At 44.1% G+C, this 16,194-nt stretch overlaps 1 long non-coding RNA gene across 3 annotated transcripts; it reads left to right on the top strand.

The window, feature by feature from the left end:
* Positions 1-8,938: 8,938 nt before the first annotated feature.
* On the top strand, positions 8,939-9,864 carry LOC136539496 (uncharacterized). Of its 3 annotated transcripts, none has more exons than XR_010779699.1 (3): positions 8,939-9,026; positions 9,152-9,371; positions 9,530-9,864. It is a non-coding gene; the product is annotated as an uncharacterized lncRNA (long non-coding RNA). The 3 variants fall into 3 exon arrangements; XR_010779701.1 differs by having other exon boundaries at positions 8,959-9,009; XR_010779700.1 differs by having other exon boundaries at positions 8,969-9,054.
* The last annotated feature ends 6,330 nt before the right edge of the window (positions 9,865-16,194 follow it).

The following is a 16,194-nucleotide window of genomic DNA, read 5'->3' as shown; positions in this document are numbered from 1 at the left end:
ATTATATAGAAACTAGCGGGTAACCCCGCCCTTCGCGCGGGCAGGAGACTAACAATGTAGACAATGTATTACAGTTTTAAATGCAGTGGCAAAGGTGGTATATATCAGTCAATTATGATATTATATCACACGTGGAGATGTCCTGGTTTGTAAGCATCGTACGTGACAACGTGCATCAAACCTTCTCAAATTTTTATCATAGCCTCCACATACGATATCACGACATCTCAACAAGTTTCATGATTTTCAGACTTTGTTTGCTTTTTATAGAATTTAAAAACACTTCGCACACAAGTTCGCGGTCATGTTTCGTAAACAAGATGTCTGAAATTTTAGGTCCGTTCCTGGATACGGCCTCACACTACACTCAGTAACATGACTATCATTTTTTGAATCATTAAATTCCATTATTCGTACCACGTGTAGTTCAAATTTATATTTTTCGAAAAAAATTCAAGTAAACGAAATAAAGTAACTAAATATATCAAAAAGCCACAAAAAATCCCCAAATTCTAACTAGGAGTTCCTGGTACTTTAAAAGGGCTGTACAAAAAAATTGGAGGCCAAAAACAAAAAAAAAACTTTGCCGAGTGCCGGGGCATGACACTCGGCAAATGGGGTCTTTGCCGAGTGCCAAGAATAAGGCACTCGACAAAGAAAGTTTTGATTTTTTTTTAAAAAAATTCCTCTTTGCCGAGTGCCAGATCTGGGACACTCGGCAAAGAATATTTTTTTTTTTAAAAAACCTTCTTTGCCGAGTGCCTAACAGCAGACACTCGACAAAGAAGGACGTGGCCAAACACCGTTACGCGGGGCAGCCTATGCTGAGTGCCGCGCTTTTGCCGAGAGCCTGGCACTCGGCAAAGAAGTCCTTTGCCGAGAGCCTTTTTTTGCCGAGTGCCCGGCACTCGGCAAAGACTCTTTGCCGAGTGTAATTCTTTGCCGAGTGCGGCACTCGGCAAAGAAGGTCTTTGCCCAATGCCCGATTTTTGACACTCGACAAAGATCCCGTTTCCAGTAGTGATGGATCTGATTTATCAGTACAACTAAGGGCCTGTTTGTCAGGGCTCTGGCTCCTTTGAAAATGGCTCTAGCTCTGGCTCCTCTGGAGGAGCTGAAGCTGTTCTGGAAAACGTTTGGCAAAACGGCTCCTTCGCACTAAACGACGTGAACCCACAGCAAGGAGCCACGCGAAGCTCGTTTTTGAGGCTTCTCCTGTGCAGATAAAAAATGGCTCCGGCTCTTAACCAGCTCCCCATGCGGAGCCCTTTCCAAAACAGGCGTTTGGCACAGCTCCTGCAGGAGCTGGAGTTGAAGCCCCTGCAGGAGCCCTGCCAAAGAGGCTCTAAAACTGAAATGTAGCCCAAGTTATGAAGAGCTTTAATTTTCTTTTAGCTCCCATGTCCTTCTGCAACATAAATCTGGTAATTATATGGTGATAGGGAAACAAGTTTTATTTGAAGACCAGTTATTTGTGGACGGGTGCAAAGAACCATGAAAGAAGAGTAAATGGTTATATTGTGGAGTGTCACAGAACCGATCAATTTATAAGAGCACAAGTACAAAAACAATCGTCAAAACGATCAAATTCTCGCACTTGAGCCCATATAAACCCGGTAGTCAACTGAAATCTCGAAGAATTTCAAACCAACTTACATATAGCCAAGATTACAGTAATTCAACATAACATATCGTACGTTATAATATTTCACAGACGGTTGCAAATAAGTTACAACACCTCAGAGTCATTGTTATTACAAAACAAGTCTTGTAAAGTACGTGGAAGCAAATAGTTTAACTTACACACCCGAGTTCAAATACAAATACTGGTTCGCTGATCACAACCCGCAAAAGCATTCAGATAAGAGAAACAGAGATCATGCCCATGATCTAGTCTTCATCACCCACCGGGTGGAGACAATACTTACAGAATCCCTGATATAGAAGGTCATCTGCAACAAGAGGGAATAAACCCTGAGTATGAGAATGTACTCAGCTAGACTTACCCATCATAAACCAAAATAAATGGCACCAAGGATTATGCATAGCTTAATTTAGTGGATCTGGCTGACACTTTCTTTTTGCAGAAAAGCATAAGTAATAATGATCAACTCATAACCTGAACTAGCAGTGACTTTTAGCCATTAGCTTGTCATCTATATTAGCACATGTACTAAGCAATCATTTTATTAAGATACAAACATTAATAACCATATCAGGTATAAATCATGGCAACATTATCATCATCATCCATTTAACCATATCGTTAAATTAATTGAATATACGTTGCTGCTGCTCAGTCAAGTTCTCACTATCCGGGAGAGACGATGATTCGAATCGATTCCTATCCAGCTGGAGGGGTATTCCTAAACACAAATCCTGCTTCCCCGTCAGGGTCGCAACGAGTCACCTTTGGTACAATTCAGGAGTCGCGAGTCCAAACAGATTGATATTCTTAGAGAACCACTCTGCCAAGGTTGTTCGGGACTCTAACCCGCCTTGAACTTATGCCAATGGCTCTCCGCACATCCTTACTACCTCTAGAATGCACGCCACTGCTCGCGTCCCCGGCCTGAGTCGAGCTACTAGGCTTCGCGGTCGGAACGACTTATCCGGCCAGCTAAGTATTAGGCTGCGTTCAACATGACATAAGGACGTACAGCGTATCGGTCCTTAAACGACTCAGACGGAGTCACTATGTCCAAACCTACACAAGACTCTGCCCGGTCTTAATTCATTATTAACATGGTTCTTTTCCACGATAGCAAATATAGCCAACCGTGATCCACCTCATCCTAAAGCTCGCAGGTGACATGAAATCACCTGACTTCTACCGCACTAAGCATGGCTAAGCATTTAACCCGTTCGTGAACTTAAATAGGATTCCAGTGTGATATCTAGACAAGGATGGATATATAATGCAACAATTGGTTCCAACCAATTCCTATACTTAATGCATCATTAACGAATAAAAGATACTCAAGGTATTTGTAAAAACATGGGAGGCTTAAGATGCTCCGGGGCTTGCCTTTCAGGAAAGAGGAAGGATGGTGGTCAGGGCACTCGGGCAACTCCTCCTCGGCGGCTGCTTCGTCGGCTTCCTGCACCTCGGGCTCCTCCTCCTGGTTGGCTCCCTCGAATTCTAGCAGCGTCACTCCCTCCGGCACACCTATTGCATGTATGCACATGATAAATATCATGCATGCATATGAACGAAGTTAGGGATGCTCGGGGAATGCACATGCTCACTGTAGTCCGCATATTCCACTTAAGCTCTATTCAAATCACATTAACTTACCAAGTTTATACAACCTAATGTATAATTGTTCATCTTCAGTTAAGGACCTAGCACCTACACCTAAGCATGTTCTTAAGTTAGACTAGCCCCTAAACAATCAACGAGAACATTACAACAGAGCATACACTCAAGCATTTGTATTTCAGCAAAATAGAGACTATATAGTGGTACAATAAACTGCCATAACTGGAGATTTAGAATTTCAAATGACATGCAACAAGACAATTTGGAAAGCTTATGAAATTGTCTACAATTAATTTTCAGATCTCAAAGCATGATTCCAACCTTTACCAGGTCGAACTCTTTAATCAACAGATATCTGTCTTAACAAGATAGAGAATAGGCAAAACTGGAACCTAACTTTGAACAGCTATAGTTCCTAAACTACTAGGCCAAATGCCATCAAATTTTGACAGGAGCTAGATACATAAATTATCTACAACTTTTGTATTCACCCCATTGACAGAAAAACAAATTATCATGGGAAACTTTATAAAGTCTCCAAAACTATCCAGAAGGACATAAGGCAAACACAATAATTATTAACTTATGATGTAAACACGTAATTGGACAAAACTAACTTTACTCACTCATTACACATATCACAAGAACACCAGAAAGTAAGGTGTTCATCACCAAATCATTTCTTTTAATGCCTTTCTTAATTTATCTAATTAATTAGAGGAAATGGTAAATATATATGAAAACTTCACCATTAAATCTACAAAAATTACAGTGGGTACTACATGCTCTAAGTAAACCCCTATAAAAATGTCACACCATTTGAGCAAGTATAACAACCTACACAAAAATGATAAGACAAAATGGCTTAAAATGACATAATTAGGAAACCTTAGGGAAAAGTGTCAAGCAATAGATTTCATATTTTTCCTAGCATCCTTAAGGTACTAGGATACTCCCCACAAAATTTCATGGTCATAGGATTCCTAGATAATTTATAAAAATTCACACAAGTATCAATTAATGATAAAAGGAAAATCTATAACTCAAAAACCATACATGCAATGACTCTCAAATTTTTACCAGAGCTTCTACTAAGTAAGAATAGCTTACCCACAAAATTTCATAATTTGTGGAGCACAGAAACTCAAGATATAATTTAAACAAGTTTGCATGCATATAAAAACACATTTCAAGTTTCTATTTAATTCATCCAAAATTTCCACTTCAAGTGCTCATGTCATATTTTTCCTAAATACTAGCCTTCACTGTGATTCTACCAAAATTAGAATCACCCCATTTGGATCTACCAATTAGGAGATACAAAATTCACAAAATAGCATACAAACTGGAATTATTTGAACTGGCTTTTGAATATGTAGTCACTGATGCGTGGGACCCGCGTGTCAGTCGGGCCTGCTGGTCAGTGAGATGGAAACAAGGGAGACGGCATGCGACGGCGCGGCAGCAGCGAAGCTTGCCGACGGCGAGGACTCCGATGACACCGAGGGCACCTACATGATCTATGTGATGAGATGTGTCGGATGATGCTACCGGCAAGGCCTAAAGCTAACCGGAGGTAGCTCGTCACCGGTGAAGGCGGCACGGCGGAGCTCCGGCGTGAGATACAGACGGCGGCGAGCCCCTAATGCCCCTCCCGAGCTCAGTACGAGCTTCACGGGGTCACCACGGAGCTAACCAAGCAGAGAAAGGAGGACGAGAGGGTCCCGGTGGTGGTTGGCCGTGGTGAGCTCCGCTCCCAGCGAGGTGCGGCCATGGAGACGGCGTCGGAAAAATGGCCAATGGCCCTCACCTAAGGCTCGGATGGCACGGCTAGAAGGTCAACGAGGTAGAGGAGGACACGGTGGAGCTGTGGTCGAGCTGGAGGTCGTGTTTTTGCGGCAACGAGTGAGCTAGGCGACGGCGGAGCTCGCTCAGCAGCAATGGCGAGGCGGCGCTGCGTTACGGCTGCAGTGGGAAGTGAAGGAAAACGAAAATGGACTTGCGAGTAGGTCGGGCAGACGGTCGCGGGTTCAAGCAGTGGCCAGCAGCGCCAGGACAGCCGCGGCGCATGGCCTGCGCGGTCAGGCGGCCGGCGACGGGTGTCCTCCACGCGGCGTTTGTTTTTTGAAACCGATCAGTTACTGTAGCTCCGATTCAGTCCCGACAATGATGCCTGAAAGCGAAGATTTACAGCGTTTGATCTCCTAAACCGGGAAGAATCAGTGCAAACAATATACATGAAAGTTGTAGAGCTATGCTAGGGCTACAACAATGCTTTAGAAGTCATCAGCTAATTCTCAACGGATCACGAGTTATATCAAGCCAAAGTTAGCTCGATCAAACTGACATTGCATTTTAGACTTAGAAAATTTTCTAAGTGTTGACTCAGCCCTCAACACTAACTTGTGTGACCTTTTTGAGCATGTTGTGCACATTTTCATGACTTGGCTTCTAAACAAAGTTTGTTCCTTATAAAATTTGCTACAACTTTGCTTTAGGTTGCTCAGACATGCAAACACTCTAAGCTACACTTTTTAAACAGTCAAACAAAAGAGTTCAGGGGTCAAAACAAGTCAAACCACTATTTGAATCATAAATAGGCAACATGATCAACATGAACAATGTCCCAAATGACATTCTAAGTGTAACTAAGTTACTTAAGAGAATTATTAGCCACACCACACATTGGTCACACAAGAATCAAGCATTATATGTACTGAAACAAAGAAAAACCAATGAAATGTTACATTTGTTTCATAGTCATGTTTCACATGTTTCATGATCTTGTTGCATAGTACTAACTAACCATGTTTCACTAAAGTGAGTTGCACATGTTGCACACTTTTCATTTCATAAAAACAACACACATGAAATATAACAATATGTTGCAATATTTCAAAAACATGTTTCATGCAATATAAGCTCATGAATGGATGAATGATGCTCATGTTTATGAAATGCAAGTGCAAATGTGGAAGCCAAACACCTGGGGTGTTACATGGAGTGTCTGATAAAGGCTATGCTTGAATCTAATGTTGAATTTAGCATATGAAAGTATATTTGGCTTGCAATCAAAGGTAAATGTAAAGAAATAATGTTCAGTTTTGAATGACAAGACATCGTAAGTCTCAAACCAAGCATATTATGGCTAACAATCAAAGACAAACATGACGGAAATTATTTGTTTTGAATGACAAGACATCGTAAGTCTCAAACCTCGATAAAACTAAACAGAAACACGCCCTAGAGTATCTTGATTTGTAGTTGCTTCTTCAACCTTACATGCTGTTTCTTTGTAGAGTATCTTGATTTAATAGGCAACCTATCTATGTTTTTTTTGTAGTTGCACTAGAGTATCTTGATTTGTAGTTGCTTCTTCAACCTTACATGCTGTTTTTTTGGCTACCTCCAAGCAAACAAACACGCCCTAGTGTCTACCTGTTATATTCTTACTATGCATTTTTCATCTTGTACCTCTGCCACTTTTAGTGCCCTATCTCTAGTGCCACCAGTGAGTGTGAAAAATCAATATGTCTAGTCATGTCTAAGGCCAACCTTTTTTAGCCAATGATGTTTGTTGCTCCAAAGTGATCTATATGTTGAATCGGCTCATTGGTTTGTTTTTTCAGATTTCCATTATCAGACGTCGATAAAACTCAAATTGCAAACTCATGGCTCTGATTTCATACTCTTATATGTTCTGGCCACTTTTGTTTGCTTTTGCCAATGATGTCTACCCTAGTGGAAGCACATATTGTTGTAGTGCATCGGATTGCTTTTTAGGTCATCAATTCAACTTAATGAAATTGATGATCTCTTTGGCAAACTCATGCAATGCAACTACAACATATAAGAACTGAGGTAATTTTTTCATTCTCCTCTATCTGTCTGTGATGAGATAATCCAGTTCTAACCACCACAGTTAACTAATTCAAACTCATTGAGGCAATGAATATCTTTGCAGAATCATAGCTTGGTATGTTGGTGTGTGTACTCTAAATGGCATGAGTGCCAAGAACAGGTAAGTGGCTATCCTGGTGCTAGCCACATGAAGTACAATGATCATGGAGAGGCAATTAGAGATTTCAACTCAGCAATCAACTCAAAGCTTGAAACAGCCCCAACTAATGATGTATGTTTGGGAAAACCACCTCCTTTCGCTCCTTCTAGTAGCTTTTTCTGGGAATCCATTTGTGTTGTGCTGCTTGTCATCCTTATTTGTGTGCTTTGCATGAAGATTAGCAGTTGTGGATCATGTAATTGTTACTAGTGGGCATGTACTTTGTCAATCTCATAGTTGAACTTCATGTGCAATTTTATTAAGAACTTGTTCTAGATGCTGTTTTGTTGCTTAAGTCTGTTCTCCTCTCTCTGGATTTTGTATTTAGATGGCTGGGAAGCTGTTCAGTTCACCCGATGTGCAGGCTAGCAAACATATGGTAATTGGCGTGAGCTCCAACATGATCCAAGCAAACAAGCAACATGGTTGTCCTGGACCAAATGAAACAAACACAGCCCCTTGCATCTGCTGGGCCGGCTTGGTAGAACCTTGGTCTGGCTTCTATGAGTGGACCAGCGATGTCCAGGCAAACAAACACGCCCATTGAGTTGCAGTAGGAAGCCAAATATATATGTCTAGCATGCGCATAGATACGAGCTAGGTTGACTAGGAATGACAACCAATCACGTAAGTACCCTAACCTTAAGCATTTTCAAAAGACTGGATCAACATATCTCAAAATTGTCGAAATCACTATAAGCACCTTGATGGTGATATGTGTTGTAATGTGTTTGTCTTACAAGTTGGTTCCGTCCAAATTGAGTGAACCAACGGATTGGGAGTTCAATTTGGTAATTGGGATAATTCAGGTGCTCCCCCACCCTAATGATTTCTTAAATTCCATGGGACCGACCGAGAGTGGTATAGAGCACCAACAATCAAACTTTTACCCGAGGAACATTTGAAAGAGAGTACACTTGTTCTGTCCCTTCTGGCCAGTTGAGCTTTCTTCAGTGGATACGCGCGTTGCGGTGTCCGTCACGGACTCATGGCTTCGGCCGCTGTTCGCCTGTTCCACCAACCAAAAGTCCAATCGCCTTCCGTGGTGTGTCAGTGTGTGTTAGGTTAGGTAGGCTGGCCGATTGAGCTCAGCAACTACTACCGCTACACTCGCTGCTGCTACGAATTTGTAGGTGGACACGCAGGACTTTCTCCTTGGATTGGAGAGCTCTGTCGCTGGATTGACAGTTATGATGCGGCCACTCAACTACGCCAGGGATCGAGCTTTCTCCAATACTTGGCGCGTGTTCAGTTAGGTAAAGTTCGGATTTCGGGCTACTGTAGCACTTTCGTTTTTATTTTTCAACTAGTGTTTAATCATAGACTAATTAGGCTCAAAACGTTCGTCTCGCAATTTTCAACCAAACTGTGCAATTAATTTTTTTTCGTCTACATTTAATGCTCTATGCACGTATCGCAAGATTTGATGTGATGAATACTATAGTATTTTTTTTGAGAATTTAGGGTTCAACTAAACACGCGCTTGGGTTGGGCCCCAGCTGGAGTCCATGGCGTGAGTGGTGTGTTAGGTAAGCTGACTGAACCCTGCAACAACCGCAGCAGCACTTGCATTGGGTGGAAACAGTTTATAAATCAGCACATCAATCATCGCAGTAGCCGAAATCGATCGGAGTCAGGTAGGTGCAGGAGAGAAGACGCACAGCAATGGAAGCTCCAAACTATGACGGTATTCGCTCTACGACGGTATTCGCTCTGTTCGTTTAGCTTATAAGTCAGTCAATGAATAATATTTTTTTCTCACAACAAATCAGTAAATAGTATTTTCAGTCTTAACTTATCACCCCAGCAAACAAAGCAATCATCAACAGGAATGAGATCACGGATGCTGCGGCTTCAGCGTTTGCCAATCCCGAGCAGATTCCGGAGAAGTATGTCCGAACCGAGGAGGTCCTTGACGGTGTCGTCGTCGGTGCGGACGAGAGCTACGAGCTGCCGGTCGTCGACATGGCCAGACTCCTCGACCCGGAGCTGTCGGCGTCGTAGATCGCCAAGCTTGGCGATGCCTGCAGAAACTGGGGTTTCTTTCAGGTCCGGCCGGATTTCTTCAATTCTAGCTGCTATCTGTTTTTATATAAAATTACATTACATTATTTCTCCCGTTTGCATGCATGCATGTCTAACCAGTCCTACGTAGGAGAGCTAGTTTCTTAATTTTACGATGCCTTTTTGTGTATGTGGTGGAGCAGCTGACAAACCATGGAGTTGACGAAGAAGTGGTGCAGCGAATGAAAGACGGTACCGTGCAGTTCTTCAGCCTGCCGCCGGAAAGCAAGGCCAAAGTGGCGGCCAGCACACACACTTACTATGGCTAGAAATAGAAAAAGAGATTGAGAACAACATATAATGTACTCAGCACAAGCACTAGCGTTGGCCTAAACTCTACCCTTTGGTTTGTCGCAACAGAACTGAATATTCCATTGCCTTTTGGATGTAATATATACAACTCTAGTTGTACCTGAAAGGACCAAGATGCTCAAGAGAAGAGGTGAAGTGGACTAATTCTAAAATTTTTTGCAATAATTAAACTCTACGGTAAGCCCACTTCACCCCTTGTGCCTAGAAAGTGTTTCTATTGTTCTACTACATAAAAGTTTAGCAACCTATGTTCTAATCCTACTCTAGCATGACAATTCTATGAATGTAAAGACAAGAATTGAATTGCTCAAAGTAAATACTTAAAGTAAATAGAGAAGGAGGAACGCGATGATGTTTTACCGAGGTATCGGAGAGTCATCACTCCTCACTAGTCCTCGTTGGAGCACCCGCGCAAGGGTGTAGCTCCTCCTTGATCCACGCAAGGATCAAGTGCTCTCTACGGATTGATTCTTTAACACTCCATCGCGGTAAATCACCCACAACCGCTCACAACTTGAGTTGGGTCATCCACAAGCTCCGCCGGATGATCACCAAGCTCCTAATCACTACCAAGCCGTCTAGGTGATGGCGATCACCAAGAGTAACAACCACGAACTCTCACTTGACCACGACAAGCCTAATGAAGAAGGGTGGATGCACACTTTGCTACTCTTGCTTTCACTAATGAGGCCTCTCTCTTGAATTCTCAAATCTCAATCACTTCACTAGGACCTTGCTCTTCTTAGCACTCTCAAAGGTGTTTCTTAGCTGTTGGAATGAGCAAAAGTGATCCCTTGAGTGAATAGAGGAAGTATTAATAACCCCTCATTCAAAACAAACCGTTATGTGCCGCTGCGGGATGACCGGACGCTTCGGTCAAGGTGACTGGACGCTCCGGTCAAGGTGACTGGAAGCTCCGGTCAGTTCTCCCCGCCACCGAGCAGTAAAGTTGTGACCGGACTCTAATCAGCGTCCGCGTTCGGTCACAAAAACTTTCCTCTGGAACCTTACTGATGTTGACCGGACTCTGGAACCCAGCGTCCGGTCACTTTGCTGCTCAGCATCCGGTCAGTAGCCAAAACCTGACCAGCGTCCGGTCAGCACTAACCGGACGTGTCTGATCAGGATTCTTCCTCTCTAGAACCTTACTGGAGTTGACCGGACTCCGGCACTCAGCGTCCGGTCACATTTCACTCAGTGTCCGGTCGTATCTAGACGACTTTTCCTTGATCAAATAAACTGAACAGACTCTACGCCAGCATCTGGTCACACCGGAACCAGCGTTCGGTCAACATTTGACCCTCCATTCACTTCCAACTCACAATCATATGTGAATAAAGTTCGCTCCAATTGATCTAAGGGCTATTTAGGAGCTACCTAGTGCTAGATTTAACAAGTGTGCACCATACCTAACCCACTAGACTCACCTAAGTCAAGCTACCCGTCCATACCCCCCTTAATAATATGGCCAAAGGAAAAAATAAAGTCCTAAACTACTCTAAGTGTCTCTTCAACACCAAACGACACTTAGAACTAGTCTATCCTTAACCTTGTCGTCCATCATTTGAAAACCGAAACAATTTTTATCGTAGGGGCATGACAACCATGATTGCCCAATCAATTGCCCTTACCGTGACCTAATTTAATTGCATCTACAAAATACATGTTAGTCACAGTAATCTCGTATTGTCATTAATTACCGAAATCCAACTAGGGGCCTAGATACTTTTAATCTTCCTCTTTTTGGTGATTGATGACAATACAACCTCGAGTATGTAAAAGAGATGATGTTTTCAGCATGCTTGGTTCATATAAGCTTTTGACAATAAGAACAAAAGAGTTAGGCAAGCTTATATGACACAAGCCAACATGATGTACTCAATAGATATGAAATAAGCATGAGTACAAGAAATAAAGCTCATTTGCATCGGAGTAAAATGCAGAAGCAAAGCAAATGAGCATAACCAAGTGATATGACATATAAATAATTCAAAGTAGAGAGCACATATGTCACATATCACATAAATATCACAATCATATTAATATCACGATTACGATCACACTTATGTAGTTCAATGCATAATAGTAAACATGAATGCATAAAAATGTATCACACATAAAAAGCCAAATATAATAGATAAGCAAAGCTCCCCCTAAATATATCGCTCCCCCCTAAGTCTATCATACTCGATCCCTCTCCTCCTTTGGCGTCAAACACCAAAACCTAAGGGTCGGTCGGCGGGGCTGCAACGGACGAGTCGGGCGCTAAGGTGCGATGAGCAATCTAGAGCTGGGTAGCATCATCATCTGATCCTGAGCTCTGTGCAATCTGACCCTCTATGGTTGGAAGCGATGTTGAAGCGGTCTGGGTCGAATGAGGGATTGGTGCGGCCTATGACTTTATAGGTATGACTGTAGCAGACGGCTCTGATGATGCAACTGAAGTAGCGAGCGTCTTTGTAGTCCCAGTAATAGGAGCAACTGTAGAAGGACTAGGGACATGTAGATATGATGGAGTAGGCTATCCTATCAACTCATTGAAGGTAGCTCCAAGGCTCCTAGAGACTGAGGTATCTGGCACAAGCAGCGAGGAAGTCTGAGCCGGTGTGAAGCCTGTCTATAGAGGTGTGAACTGCAAGGCTAGCACTAGTGAGGCAAACCACTAGGACACCTGCTCTATAGGTGAAGGAAACTGTGTTGCTGGCTGTCCCTAACTCTGAAGCCCACTGGGCTTTACAACTAGAGTCTGTGAAGTGGTGGCAGACTGACCAAACTAAGGTGTATGCTGTGGCGGTGGAGCTCCAATAGCAGAGATGACATGCTGCATGAATCTGAGTAACTGCTGCTGCATGAGGAGCTGCTGCTGGATAGCCTACTGCGCTAGAACTCGTCCTGCCTGGCCTGAAACTATGTAAAAGTAGTTGCTGTCTCCTAGGCCTGGTGAGCCTGATCCTGCCTCATCCGCTCAAGGATAACAAGTAGAGCAGGGTCTGTCTGCGGTGCAGGTGGAGCTGAATTGGAGCTACCAGCCTCATGGTCATGTTGTCGAGGAGGCATATGATGGATATCCTGGTAGTCATCATCAGAACTATTGCTGGGGTCGCTCTCTACCATACCCTCCTGCTGAGCATCTAACTGCTCCTCCACTGTAGCTACAATGCCCCTAATAGTCTCATCCTATTGGACTACAGTCTCGGGCACCTCTAGGCAACGATGCGACTGGCTAGGTGCACTCGGCCTGATGTGATGGAGCATCTAGGTCAAGTTATATGCAGGAAACTCGGTAGTAGCACTAGAATACTCTGCCAACATCTCTGGAGGCCTCATTGTAACTGCCCTGTGAATCAGAAAGGTAATCCAGTGTGCATAAGGCAGTTGTCTATGTCCTCTGAATCCCTCTACAAGGGTATCCTCCATCTTAGAAAGTATGACATCCCAAACATCAAAGATAGTCTGCTGCACTAGGGCGTTCAGCAACCATAACTGAATGCGAGTCAAGCCCTTGTGATATCCCATCCTTGAAAGCATGGTCCTCCTCATGATAGCATCTAGCAATCTAACTGTAGGAGTAAGATCCCTGGGTGTCCTGCTCGATCCCTCGCCGAATGGCTCTGTGAAGCAAGGGCGAACTAGATTTGTAGGAGGCACAAGACCGCCGTGAGGGCATCTAGGAGGCTCTGTGTGTCCATAGCAAACCTCATGAATATGGATGGGTGAATCCTATAGCCTAAGAATCTCTCGAACCCTGAAGCTCATCATCATATAGTCTTGGCCTCTGAATGCAAAGTGTATGAACCTGTGAGCTGGGTCAATCCAAAGTGTAGCATAGAACTCTCGGACCTAAGATGGAACATATCTGCCTATCCATCCAAGTAGATCTATCAGCCCTGGCAGGTAAGAAAGGTGAGGATGAATCTGCTCTCTAGTTGCTGCTACTATGGCCTCAATAGAACAAATCCTCTAAGACCTAAATGCAACCCCACTGTTAAGATATGCATTATAAAAGTCCTCCTGCAGTGGTGTGTAGAAACCCTCAGAAGCACACTCATCCCTCCTAGGTGGGAAGCACTCCTCGATCTGTACAAATCTGAGCTACTACACCTGCTTGGCTGTGGCGGCCCTCAAATCCAGATGAGTCACTGGAGGCGGACCCTGTGGTCTAGGAGGTGGACGAGAACCCCTCCACTATGTCTCTACCCTTGGTGTCACCTAGGTACGAGTACGACTAGAGCAGCATAGCTATGGTGCCTGCTCTGTCTCCTCTGCCTGCTCTCCCTCCTGAGCCTGCTCTGTCTACTGCTGTGGCTCCCCCTAAGGCTATGTCTCCTCCAAAGCAACATGGCATTCTTCAAGCATGACAGTCCCAGCTAGACTACCATGACGACGCTCAACCTGCTCTATAGCTGCTCTCTATGCTGGTGAAAGCTGATATGCAATCTAGACTCCACTCCTAGCACCTCCTCTCTCTGCATACTCTGTAGCTACTCTCGCTGTATCAGCATCTGCAAACTTCTGCTTCTTCGACATGATCTTCTTCGTCTCCTTGCCTTTCACATCAGTAGGCAAGCGAGGCGGAGGCCTCGGATCCTCATCACATGGATCACCTCCGGCGTTCTTGACACATGCCATCTAAAATGATCTACTGCCTTGAACAAGAACCAACTGTCATTGACACTTCCGAGGCTTGGCCTCGATCCATACTCTCAAACTTGGACCTGAGTTGACTGACAACTGCCAAAGTGACCTCAGAAACACCGACTCGCTGCTCGATGGAATAGATTGGATATATGAATAATTTCAATATACATATAAAGATATAAAACCCTAAGAAGCAAGGAATAGGTACGAAATTAGAGACAATGGCCTTCTACCTAATGAACCGACGAAATGACGAGAAGAGGACCGAATCGGGGAACCATCGGATCAGCAATGCGAGGCTAGGGTTGGCAATGCACAGTGGATTGGCGGCACTGTTGGGGCTGGTTGCTGCAGGGGAGGCACTGTTGCAAGCGGCTAGGGCATGTGGAGCAGAGGCACTAGCGCGGTGGTTGCTAGCACGACGGCGACACTGGAACAGGGCTCAGGCATGGTGGCGTGGGAGCGAGGCATGTGCGCAGGCACGGCGACGCAGTGCGGCTTGGTAGGCAGCGCGCAGCGGACGGCACGAGAGCAGGTGTCGTGGGGCGAGCAGCGATGCACGGGCGTGGGGAGGCGCGACTGTGCGGTGGCGACTAGGGCATGAGCATGGTGAGGGTAAGAGCAGCGAAGTCGGCGTGGCAAGCTTGCGGGATGGGGATTAGGTCATGGCGTGGTCTGATTTTATGGTGGCCCCCGATAGTTTAGAAAAGGAAATGAGATAAGAGTTGGGATCCCGCACGACTTCTATTGACTGGACGCTCCGGTGGCAACGACCAGACGCTGCCACCCAGAGTTCAGTCGACTCCAGAGAGGTCCAAATCCTTCGAGTCCGACCAGACGCATCCGATCCCAACTGACCGAACGTAGCCAGAGTCCGGTCAATCCTGTCTTTGTCTTCTTCGCTTAACCAGACGTAGGATCACCTTCTGACCGGACATAGGGAGAACACTGTTCCAGTGTCCAGTCACTCCTTCACAGCAACGGTTCACCTCTTGTGAACTGACCAGACGCAGGGGAGCAGAGTCCAGTACAGTGTCCGATCACTCTTTTTTAGCAATTCTTCAAAGTTTCTTCATGCTGCCTGTTCCCTATCAAGTCCCAACTTCAATAAGACCCAAATAGACACCAATTGGGACTGATGTGAGTGACCTCTCAAACCCTCAAAATTTTCAAAGTATTTTGCCTTAGGCTATAATTTCTTTTTAGAAAATAGGCAATAAAAGGGTGATTGAAGAGAAATGACAAAACAACATTCATGCACATGCAATGCAATACTTGAAAGTAATTCTAGTTGCTTGTCAAGTTTGATCTAAGGTTAAGCTTCTTCACACGCTTTTTGGCGGTTTTCTTAACCATGTTAGACAAGCCCAAAGTGCATTACCACAAAGTAAACATATTGTATATTACAATGCAATGCAATGCAAGGGACAACACAAAGCTCATTTTCTAATGAAGTTGCTAAAATCAAGCACATTGAGCTCATTCCTCAATCTACAAAATGTTGCCTCATCTAGCAGTTTAGTGAAGATATCCGCCAATTGATCCTTGGTCCTTACACCTTCTAATGAAATATTATTCTTCGTAACATGATCTCTAAGAAAGTGATGATGGATATCTATGTGCTTGGTGCGAGAGTGTTGAACCGGATTATTAGCAAGTTTTACCGCACTCTCATTGTCACACAAAAGAGGTACTTTTTCTAGAACTAAACCATAGTCAAGTAAAGTTTGCTTCATGTAAAGTATTTGTGCACAACAAGCACCCGCGGCAATGTATTCCGCTTCGGTGGTAGACAAAGCCACACTATTTTGTTTCTTGGAGGACTAAGACACAAGTGATCTACCAAGCAAATGGCACG

This window comes from Miscanthus floridulus, chromosome 2 (assembly GCF_019320115.1).
Source record: "Miscanthus floridulus cultivar M001 chromosome 2, ASM1932011v1, whole genome shotgun sequence".
Classification (NCBI taxonomy): domain Eukaryota; kingdom Viridiplantae; phylum Streptophyta; class Magnoliopsida; order Poales; family Poaceae; genus Miscanthus; species Miscanthus floridulus.
The sequence above is the reverse complement of the archived record's forward strand: the minus strand, read 5'-3'. Positions and strand labels throughout refer to the sequence as shown.